The sequence below is a fragment of the Rhinolophus ferrumequinum genome, chromosome 2 (genome assembly GCF_004115265.2).
Source record: "Rhinolophus ferrumequinum isolate MPI-CBG mRhiFer1 chromosome 2, mRhiFer1_v1.p, whole genome shotgun sequence".
In the NCBI taxonomy this organism is placed as follows: domain Eukaryota; kingdom Metazoa; phylum Chordata; class Mammalia; order Chiroptera; family Rhinolophidae; genus Rhinolophus; species Rhinolophus ferrumequinum.
The window spans coordinates 107,544,722-107,556,871 of record NC_046285.1 but is presented as its reverse complement, the minus strand read 5'-3'; the positions used below and the strand labels follow the sequence as shown (position 1 = coordinate 107,556,871).

Below are 12,150 nucleotides of genomic sequence, written 5' to 3'. Positions count from 1 at the left end.
ACCAGCTGCTTCAAGATTAGCAAAGAGGCTGCGGTAGAATTCCGGACTTTCCCCCACGCGGGGTTTCCATGGCAGTCCCTTACTGCAGGTGCCCTGGAGCTGCCAGCCTGTGTGGAGGGGCCCCCGGCCAGGGGCTGAGCCTCAGTTTCTCCATGAGGCACTGGTGCAGCAATGAGCCTGCTGCTTGGTAGGCCATCTCTAGCTTCTGTCCTCGCCTGCAAGGGAGCAGGCAGGTTAGCTCCTCCACTGGCAGGGTTATTTCATATATCTGGCACTGCCCACAATGCGTTCAGCAGTCCCTGTAATGAGCACTTTGCAAATGCATGACTCAATCTCAGAACTGCCCTGTTAGGTCAGCGCTGTTATTATCCCTGTTTTACAGATAAAGGCTGAGGCACAGAAAGGTTAAGGAACTTGAGCAAAGTCACACAGCAAGTGCATGGCCTTGGATGGGTGGTGTCTAGGTCCGTGCTCACAGCATGCAGGACACTCCTTGGGTGCCCAGTCATGTCAGGCGTACCACATGCAAAGATGGGGAAATGCTTCCCGGGTGATGGGTGAGGTCCCAGTGGCAGGTGGGGACTAGAGGGGCCCCACCCCTCAGCTGCTTGGCCTTGGCCCCTCAGAGGAGCCTGGACACTGTGATCCTCTCCCTTTGCCCCAGATGGAGGCTTCAGTCTCTGTGGCTCCGCTGAAAGGGCCAGGCTCCCAGGAGTCAGGCTGACCTCAGGGGACTCGGAACACCAGCCAGGCCTCAGCTGGAGAAGCAGGTCAGAGGGGCCCCGACCCCTGGCCCCTGAGGACTTCCCAGCTGGTGGAGCATCAGGGGAGTCCCAATTTCCTGGTGACACTTTCCCCGGACTTGAGTGCCTCTTGGCCATGTGACCCTCTAAGGACCTCAGTTTCCCTGTGAGAGGTGCTCAACGTCACTAATCATCAGAGAAACGCAAATTAAAGCCAAATGAGATACCACCTCACACCCACTAGAATATGGCTATTACCAAAAAACAGAAAGTAACAAGTGTTGACGAGGACGCAGGAGGTTAGCACCCTCATACAATGGTGCAGCCACTGTGGAAAAAATGTGGGGCGGTTCCTCAGTAAGTGAAACGTAGGGTGACCATATGACCCACCGGCCCCACTCCCAGGTATATATGCAAAGGAATTGAAAACAGATGTTCAAACAAAAACGTGCACACGAATGCTCACAGCAGCACTGTCACAAGAGCCAAAGGGTGGAAACAACCCAAGTGTCCATCTACAGAAGAACGGACAAGTAAAATGTGGTCCATCCATGCAATAGAGTATATTCAGCCATAAAAAGGAATGGAATTCTAATACACACTACAACTTGAAAACATTATGCTAAGTGAAGTAAGCCAGACATAAAAGGCCACATATTGTAGGGGTCCATTTCTATGAAACTCCCACACCAGACAAATCCATAGACACAGAAAAGAGATTATTGGAGCTGGGGGAAGGAGAAAGGAGGGGTGACTGCTTAAGGAGTATGCGGTTTCCTTTTGGGGTGATGAATTTTAAACTTTCAAATGGTTAAAATGGTAAATTTTATGTTATGTGTATTTTACCACAATACAGACTAATTAAGAAAACAGTTGGGCATATTTGTGTGGGTCTATTTCTGGGTTTTCAGTTCTGTTCCGTTGGTCTACATGTCCATCCACCCATCCATCCATCCACCCACCAGTACCATCAAGCATTGACTACTGTAACTCTATAAAAAATATCTCAAAACCTAGTAGACAAAGTCTTCCCGTTTTATTCTTTTTCAAAATTGTTTCTGCTATTCTAGTTCTTTTGATTTTCCAAATACATTTTAGAATAAGCCTGTCTCTAACTACGTGTTTCCCCGAAAATAAGACCGGGTCTTATATTAATTTTTGCTCCAAAAGACGCATTAGGGCTTATGTTCAGGGGATGTCATCCTGAAAAATCATGCTAGGGCTTATTTTCCAGTTAGGTCTTATTTTCGGGGAAACAGTATATAAAATCTTGCTGGGGAAAATTGGGGACATTTTTATTATGTAGAATCTTCCAATCCATGAACATGGTCTGTTTCTCCATTTAGTCAGAGCTTCATTGATTTCTTTCATCAGTGTTTTATAGTTTTCAGCACACAAGTCCTACACGTTTTGTTAGACTTACACCTAACTATTTAATTTTTTGAGCAAGTGTAAACAGATTTGTGATTCTAATTTTGGTGTCTATATGTCTATTGTTAGTATACAGAAATACAAATGATTGTTTGCATATTTATATTGTATCCTACAACCTTGCTGAACTCATTTTATTAGTTCTATGAGTGTTTTTGTTTTGTTATGGAATCTCTGGGATTTTTGCATAAAGGCAATCATGCTATCTGTCAATAGGAACAGTTAGATTTCTTCTTTTCCAATCTATACGCCTTTTGTTCCCTTTCCTTGCCTTATTGCAGTGGTGAGAGCTTCCAGCACTGTTTGAATAAGAGAGATGAGAGTAAGATCTTGTTTCAGATCTTAGGTGGAAAGCTGTAAGCTTTTGGAGATGCTCTTTATCACGTATAGGAAGTCCCTTTCGATTTCTATTTTTTATTTATTTTATTTATTTTTTTATTGGGGAAGGGAAACAGGACATTATTGGGGAACAGTGTGTACTTCCAGGACTTTTTTCCAAGTTAAGTTGTTGTCCTTTTAATCTTAGTTGTGGAGGGCGCAGCTCAGCTCCAGGTCCAGTTACTGTTGTTAGTTGCAGGGGCCGCAGCCCACCATCCCTTGTGGGAGTCGAACCGGCAACACTGTGGTTGAGAGGACGCGCTCCAACCAACTGAGCCATCCAGGAGGCAGCTCAGCTCAAGGTGCCGTGTTCAATCTTAGTTGCAGGGGGCGCAGCCCACCATCCCTTGCGAGACTTGAGGAATTGAACTGGCAACCTTGCGGTTGAGAGCCCACTGGCCCATGTGGGAATCGAACCGGCAGCCTTCGGAGTCAGGAGCATGGAGCTCCAACTGCCTGAGCCACCGGGCTGGCCCTCGATTTCTATTTTAATGAGAGTTTTTTGTTTTGTTCTTAATCACGAATGGGTGTTGCATCTTTGTCAGATGCTTTTCTGCATGGATTGATATAATCACGTGATTATTTTTTTCTTTAGCCTGTTAATACGGTAGATTACAGGGATTGATTATTGAACTGGCCTTGCATCCCTGGAACAAACCCCACTGTGTCATGGTGTATCATTCTTTTCATATATTGTTGAACTTGGTTAGCTAATATTTTGTGAAGCAGTTTTGCGTCTGTATTCACAAGGTCTGCTTACCTGTAGTTATCTTCTCTGACACCGTGTGCAGATGTCAAGGGGACTTTAGGCTCTGGAATGCTGGGGAGATCTAGCTGAACATGTGGACTTGGAGGCCATCAGGTCGTTGGGGTACTCAGATCCTGACCCTGGAGAAGAGTGCAGGAGGGGAAGGGAAGCTGTGCCCGTGGCTACTCTGTCCCTGAGATGGAGGGTGACTGGGGGAGAGCGTGTGGGTTGTCAGCCAGAAAGCATCTAGGAGGGGAAGATTCAGCTGCATCTTGAAGGTCACGTCCTGTGAGGACTGAGGCCCGGCCCTCAAACAGCCGGCCGGAGGTTACTGGTGAGGCGCTTGAAGAGTGGAGGCGCTTGAAGAGTGGAGGCCTTGAAGAGTGGAAAGAGTGGGCAGGGTGGCAGAGATGTGAGGGGCACGCCGCCTGTGACGGGGCACTCTGAAATGGGGAGCAGCCTCGGGGAACAGCCCCAGCACATGGCACCCCTGGGAAGGGCCCAACCCAGATGGGAAATTACCTGGTGGAGGAGAGAGAGTGGCCTGCAAGCCATGGCCTAGTTTTCAAAATTGATTTAATTTTTTAATCTTTTAGAAAAGACTTTATTCTTTAGAGCAGTTTTAGGTTCACAGTACCTAACTGAGGGGAAAGTACAGAGGTTTCCCATATGCCCCCCCCCGCCTCCCCCCGCTCCCACGCGCACAGCCTCCCCCACCGTCAGCGTCCCCACCAAAGTGAGGCATTTGTTACAGTTGATGAACCTACAGTGACACGTCATTGTCACCCAAAGTCTGTAGTTCACATTAGGGTCACTCTTGGTGTTGAACATTCTATGGGTTTGCACAGATGTATAATGACATGTGTCCATCACTGTAATATCACACAGAGTAGTTTCATTGCCCTAAAAATCCTCTGTGCTCTGCCTGTTCACTCGCCCTCCCCCCACCAGGAGGACACCTCTCTGCCCCCTGTCCCAGATGTGGCCCAGTCAGCACCAGGGTTATAGCAGAAGCTCCCACAGCTGAGGGGGTTGAAAACAAAAACAAGCCACAAAAAGCTGGAACTCTGGAAAAGCCAGACGGAGAAACACTGGGCATTAAACAAAGAGCAGAATCACAGGGCAGCTGGGGTCCTGGCAGGGGCTCCCCACGGAGAGCACCAGCTCCTGACTCAGTGAAGAGGCGACAGACAGAGAAGGATGGAAGGACGGGTAGTGTTGAATCCAGAATCAGATACTGTGCCTGAGCTGTGGAGGCCAAGGGCCCTGACCACCAGAACCGGAGCCGACGCGACCAGCACAGAGGCCTGGGAGCAATGTGCCACCTGAGCCGCTTGTGGGCTGCCTGCACCAGGGGCATCCAGCCTCAGGTCCCGAAAGACGCAGGCCAGCCCACCTGGCCACAGGCTGCTCCAGGACCTGTCCCAGAGCAGTGTCCAGACATGCTTGTTGAGTGGACGAGAGGATGAGCCCTCGCCCAGCCAGGGACAAGGCAGCTAGCCCAGGGAATGCTGAAGGCCTACTGCTGGGGAAGGTGACACCCTTGAAGACAGGGACCGGGCCCTTGACAGTGTAAGAGCAGAAAATACATAGGGACTTTCCAGATCAAAGGGCTTCTGGCCATCACCCGTGTACCAATGTCCTGAGCCCCTCGTCCCAATTTTGTGGCCCCAAGCCCCAGGACAGAGCCTGGCCACTCATTCACTGCTGGGTGTCTGGGTCTGGGACCCTGAGCCCTGCAGGTTGTAGAAGCCTGCCCCAAGACCAGGGTTCTCTGGGGACAAGCCTTCCAGAATGTCCCCACCTGCTCCTGTCCTGCTCAATGTGCAGAGAACAAAAGAGAAGTATGATCCGCTCCAGGGTTGGAAGGCGTCCCGTGCTGATTATGTGTGAGGGGGGAGCAGTGGAAACCCCCCAGGTGTCCCTTAATGGAGGCAGGTTGGAGGGCAAACATACCTCTCCATGGGTGACGGATGGGCCATGTGCAGGGACCCACACAGTATCTGTTATATGCTGCAAGTTCAATTATTGTGAAGGAGGGAAAAAGGAAAACTTCTTGATCTGAAAAGATACATGACAGGTGTAAGGCCCAGGGCAGCGGCGGGCAATGAGGTGAGGGTCTCCCTCTTTAATCAGCGGGCTCAAAAATGGTTTGTATTTGAATCTTAATAATACGCATATGCATTCATTTCTGTACTGACATTGGAAATAAACTATAATAGAAAATATGTACAATACCAATCAAACATCAAATAATTAGGAACAAAAATAAGAAAAAAATTTGCAGTAGCCACATTTCTAAAAAAGGAGAAAGAAATAAAAAGATACACCATGTTCCTGAGAGAGATCCAAGATGGCGGGGCAGGTAAACACTGTGCTTATGTTCTTCTGTGAACACATTAAAATTACAACTAAATTACAGAACAATCAACCTGGAGAACCATGTGAAGTCTAGCCAATCAGAAGTCCTATAACCAAAACTATAAGAAGCCACGTCAAAAATGGTAGGAGGAGAGGAGATGCGGAACAGGCCTCCCTGTGGCAGTTGAGAATCAGGAGAAATATCTTGGCCACAGAGCTTGCCCCGAAGAGGAGGGAGGGACCCCAGACCCCTACACCCGGCCCCCTAGCCCAGAGTACTGGTGCCAGGAAGAGGAACCCCCACATCTGGCTGTGAAAAACGGTGGGGATTCCGATCATTTAAGTGGGATGGAAGCTACAGGAAACCCAGCCGTCCTCTTAAATGGCCTAAGCATAGACTCACTCATTCACTCACAGGCACTCACCTTGGGCTCCAGTGGAAGGACAGTGATTCAGGGGCCTCGGAGATATATAGGGTGTCGGGGGGCAGACTAAGGAGTGTGTCCTGGAGGACAGTCAGCATTTTCCCTGTGAGAAATTCTCCTCCCGGGCAGCCGGCAGGCGGGCGCCATCTTGCCTGTGTTGAGCCCGCCCCCTACGCTTCCAGCCAAACCTGAATCTGATTGGCCTGATGAGCTCCGCTGCTCTTTCCTGCTGACTCACTAGGATCCTGCCCACCCAACTCTCCTAGTGCCAGAGACACTTTCTCTGGGAGCAGCCAGCTCCTCCTGCATTGCAATCTTTCTTGAAAAACTATCAGAATCCATGAGCTCCAGGCAGCAGCAACTGGCCTTGCTGTGCTCTGAGACTTTTGCTGAGTCGCTCCAGGCTCAGCACTGGCACCAAATCAGAGTCTACATTAACCTGGTGACCACAACTCTTCCCACTCTAGTGACTCCCTGAGACCCTGCCTCACTCAACTCATGTACCACACAAGGTTTTATCAGTGGCTGAACCTTAAGGGAGCCGGCAGGTGGCAGCAGGCCTCCAGGTGTCCTGGCCTTTTGCAGAGCTACCCCAGGCCCGGTACCGTTGGCAGCCATCCTGTGAAGAATGCACTAGAAGGAATCACCAACAGACTAGATGAAGCAGAGGACTGAATCAGCAATTTAAAAGACAAAGTAGCAGAAAACACCCAATTGGAACAACAAAATGGAAAAAGAATCCAATAAATATGAGAATAGTTTAAGAGACCTCTGGGACAACATCAAGTGGAACAACATTCTCATCATAGAGGTACCAGAAGCAGAAGAGACAAAGCAAGGGATTGAGAACCTATTTGAAAACATAATGACTGAAAACTTTCCTAATCTGGGGGGAAAAAAAAGGCATACAAGTCCAGGAAGTGCAGAGTCCCAAATAAGATAAACTCAAAGAGACCCACACACAAACACATTATAATTAAAATAGCAAAGGATAAAGACAAAGAGAAAATCCTAAAAGCAGCAAAAGAAAGGCAACTAGTAACTTATAAGGGAGCTCCCATAAGATCGTCAGCTGATTTCTCAGCAGAAACTTTGCAGGCCAGAAGGGATTGACAGGAAATATTCAAAGTGCTGAAAAGTAAGGACCAACATTACTCAACCTAGCAAAGCTGTCTTTTAAAATCAAAGGACAGATAAAGAGCTTCCCAGACAAGAAAGAGCTAAAGGAATACCTCACCACCAAACCAGTATTACAAGGAATGTTAGAGAGACTTCTTTAAGATGGAAAAAAAAAAATCAAAATTATGACTAATAAAATGGCAATAGCTACCTATCTATCAACAATTACTTTCAATGTAAATGGATTAAATGCTTCAATCAAAAACATAGGGTGGCTGAGTGGATAAGTAAACAAGACCCTTACATATGCTGCCTACAAGACTCACTTCAGATTGAAAGACACAGACAGACAGAAAGTAAAGGGATGGAAATAGATATTTCATGAAAATGGAAATTAAAAAAAAAAGAAGAAGTTGGGGTAGCAATACTTATTCTAGACAAAATGGACTTTAAAACGAAGTCTATAACAAGAGACTAGGAAGGACCCAGTAATCCCACTTCTGGGTAATTATCCAAAGAAACCCAAAACTCTACTTTGAAAGGAACGTGTGCATCCATATGTTCATTGCAGCATTGTTTACAATGGCCAAGGTGTGGAGGCAGCCTGGGTGTCTGTCGATGGAAGAATGGATAAATAGGAGGTGGTACATACATACAATGGCATATTGCTTGTCCAGGGAAGGGAATGGGTTCTTGGCATCTGTAGTGGCCTGGATGGACCTGGAGGGTATTGTGCTGAGTGGAGTGTCAGACAGAGAAAGACAGACGTAATGTGATTTTGCTTATACATGGAACCTAAGAAAAAATTAACAAACAAAACAGAAATAGACTCATTGATACAGAGAACATTTTGATAGTTGCCAGATGGAAGGGGGTTAGGGGTGTGGGTGAAAGAAGGTGAAGGGATTAAGAAGTACAAAGTGATTGTTACAAAGTAGTTATGGGGATGTAGGGTACAGCATAAGGAATATAGTCAATGATATTGTAATAACTATGTGTGATATCAGATGGGTACTGGATTTGTTGGGGCGATAGAGGGAGAGGGTTGGGGGACAGAGTGAAAAAGGTGAAAGGATTAAAGAGTACAGATTGGTAGTTACATAATAGTCAAGGGGATGTAAAGTGAAGCACAGGGAATATAGTCAATAATATGGTAATAAGTATGTATAGTGCCAGGCGGGTACTAGACTAGTCAGGGGGAATCACTTCTTAAATTATATAAATGTCTCACCACTATGCTGTTCACCTGAAATTAATATAAAATAATACTGAATGTCAACCATAACTGAAAAATTTAAAAGGGGAGAAAGGTGAAGGGCAATAGGAGGTCCACATTTCAGGGATAAAACAAACAAGTCCTGGGGATGTAAAGTACAGCATGGGGAACACAGTCCATAACATTGTGAGAGCTGGGACGGTGTCGGCTGGCGGCTGGACTTACCATGGTGATCACTTCTTTAGGTCTATAAGTGTTGAATAACTATTGTATGTAACCCTGAAACTGATATAATATTGTATGTTAGCTATATTTTAATAAAAATCTTTTTAAAAGCATTAAAAAAGATACACCATGTTCCTGGATTTAATTTCTTAGTTGTATTTTAAAAAGTCAGTTCTTTATTAATGAATTTATAAAGCTAGTAGTATTTAAATCAAATTAGTACAGAGGTTTTAGGATTTGCTTCCAATGCTCTTCTGGAAGACGAATGAACAAGACACTTTGAAGATATTTAAGTGTATTAAGAAGCTACAGTGACAACGGCAGTGGGACTCCTGCAGACAGACACAGTTTGCTGCAGGGAAATACAGACCTCAGAGGGAGTCCAAGTACATCTGAGGATGTGTAATGAAATAAACACATCGTTTTGTGTGCATGTGGGAATGGACAGAGCCATCAAAAAATGGCCTTGACACGAGGGACTAGTCATTTGCAAAAACCATGCCAAACACCAAAAAATATTCAGGCTAGAGTAAAGGTATCAGTTGAAAGAATGAAATAAAATGCCAAAATAAAGAAGAACGCTTACATCATCTTGGGGTGGAGAGGAAATTTTTAAGGATAACAGGGAAAGTAGAAACCGTGAAGAAAAGACCAACTGATATGACTTAATAATGCAAGACATTTGTATATAAAAATATCATAAAATACTAAACTGGATATGACGAGCTGAGGAAAATATTTGTGACATATAGATATGCACATTATGTAAGACTTACTGTGTTTAATATATAAAGAGAGCTCTCAAATCAATAAGAAAAAGACAAATACTCAAGTTAGAAAACCAACAGAGAAGAGAGATTAATTCTCTGAAACGTCGTATCCCACAGCCTGTAGCATCAGGAGCTGGAATGTAGCCCCCGCCCCCGTCACTGTCTACTTTGTGACTTTTGAATATTAAACTACGAAATGCATAACCTGGGCACAGAAGATGAAACCGGAATTTCACAGTGTTTATAAACGTACCACATAGGGAGTATCTTTGCAAAAGTGGGTCTCTGGGACCGCAGGTTAAATGTAGGAAGCAGATGTGTCATCGTGGCATTCTCGGGGAACTTCATGCAGTGACGTCACCGTAAACGCTCGCGTTGGGACAGTGGGCCTGCAGCCTTGGGCCCTGCGGCCGCTCCGGACTGGGTGATGTGAGGGAGAGATGCAGTTGTGGGACTGAGCGTCCAGGAATCTCAACAGCTGGACACCCTGCAGTCACCAGTTGTAGCCAGGAGAGGGGGCTGTCTGGCCATTTCTGTGGGTGGCACCTATCTGTTTTTGTGCTCACACATCAGGTGTGAAAGGGTCTTGTCTTTTTCCACTCACGTTGTCACAGTCACAGAGGGGCCTTGTTTAAGGCGGGCTCTAGGAGGTCATTGACAACCCCCCATGGCACACCAAAGACTGGCCCAGAGGCAGGCAGCTCCCAGACGACAGTGCTGCCTTCTCTCCATATTTAAAGCATCACCTTCAATTGTGGTCCGGTCAGAGAGCCGCAGGCTGAGTGTGGGGAGGCCAGAGGCTGGGGACCTCCGGACAAGAGACCAAGCTCACTCTGCAGTCCTGTCTGGGTCAGGCCCAATGAAAGGGCTAGTTTTCTGGAGAAGAATGAATGCTCGTCACTCACTATTCATTCATTCCCCTGTGAAAGAATTTCAGCCGGACGCTACAGACAGCAGAGAAAGACTGAGTAAATGCCATTTCTGGTAAACGCCTGCTTTGCAGAGTACTGAGAGCGCTGGGAGTTCCTTGGACCACGGCGTTGGTCAGAGGAGCCTTCAGTCAACCTTGGAAAGTTTTGCCAGAGGCACGAGCGGGAGGTGATCCAGGTTTGGCGGGTCTCGAAAGTGGGCTCAATTGAGCTCTTTTGTGTTACTGGACTGGGTTGTCTGCTGGGATGTTTCCCAGGCGGGTGTCCGTGTGTTTTTATTCTGACTGACTGGTGAACTCTCCGCTCTCTGCGTCCCCTGCCCGTAAACACAGCCCACCCCGACTCTCGGCAGCCTCGCCCACAGCTGGCTGCAGTTTGCGTGTCCTGAAGCAATTCCTCTGCTGTCCCCTCCCCAGGAAACTCACCTTCTTGAGCTGGCCTGGGTTTTCTTCTTTATTTAGGGCAACAAACCCAGCAAACATCACGAAACATTAGCGCTCCTCACCCACGACCCTTAGGTGGTCACGTGACTTGATTTGGCCAATGAAAGTGGGGTGAGTCACCACATTCCCTTTCCTTGCCGTGGCCATAGGCTCCAGACGGAGGCGGGTGCTGTCCCGTCAGCTGGTGCGCCCCACAGGGGCCCCAGGACCACGAGGGTCAGGAAGAGAGGACCAGACACCAGCCTCTGTGTCTGAAGTCCTGAGCCCAGGCTGTTTGCTGCTGCAGCCTCGCCAGCACTGTCTGTCACTCCCCAAAGGCTGCTTCAGGATGCTGGTCCCCATTGTCCCCTGGGCTGACATGTGCTCCCGCTGAGGCACATCGCAGCACTGGCTGCCAGGCCCCTCTCTGCTTCATTTGCCGTTAAACCCTTTCCAGTTGCCTGGTGTGGGCCCCACAGACCATCCTGCAGGAATGCGAAGGACAGCAGGTGGGCTGAAGTGGCCTGGGGTGCCTGCCACCACTGCCAGGACCCAAGCATCGGCCCAGCAGGTCAACTTGGTCAGAACCCTGGCTGAACGTGGCCACCCCAGGCCCAGCTGGGTGACCACCAGCACCTGAACCCAACCGAGCTGTGGGTCACTCGTCAGGTCAACCAGCAGAGGTTGTCATCTGAGGGTGACCACCAGGCCCAGTGGGACCTAATCACATGCTCACTGCAGCTGTGAGGGAGTGTCAGCAGGCCCTCCTGGCACCCACGCCAGCCCCGAGGACATCCTGGCCGTGGGAAGGCTGGGACACACCCGAGAAGCTTCAGAGCCTGCCTCTCAGGGCGGGGCCGGGGTGCGGGGAGGCGGCCGCTCGGCAACAGGTCCTGTGGAGGAGGAGAAGCTGTGTTAGGTCCTGCCCTTTGTTCTGTGTGGGACCCTCCACGTGTGTGGTCTGAGGCCTTCCTGGGGTGTTTGCTGAGGACAGGCGGCCAGAAGGTCACCCGGGGCCCAGGACCCATGGTTGGCACAGCAGCCTGAGGATCTCAGAGCCTGATCCTGGTGTTGGCCTTGGGAACTGAGCCAGTCACCAGGAGACCAGCTGCTCTGAGGCCTATTACAGACCCCCAGGGCCCCCTCTGCCCCCACTCCACTTGGCACTGGTCTCTGCCAAACTGCCGTGGGGCACACAGGGTCCCTGAGACTCTGATGGGAAGGCCCCTGCCTGGGAGCATCCTGGAGAGTCCTGAGGTGACACCTGAGCTTGTCACCTCACCCTGGGCGGAAGCTCCCGTGAGCCCCCGCTCACACACTGCCAGGGCCGGGAGCTCCTGCCTGCCAGGCTGCCCTCCCTGCTGCACGGGTCCAACGTGAGAA

The 12,150-nt window shown here is 48.6% G+C and overlaps 1 pseudogene; it reads left to right on the top strand.

Annotated features, from left to right (window-relative positions):
• The first annotated feature begins 171 nt into the window (after window positions 1-171).
• On the top strand, window positions 172-5,193 carry LOC117033170 (translation initiation factor IF-2-like; annotated as a pseudogene).
• Window positions 5,194-12,150: the final 6,957 nt, after the last annotated feature.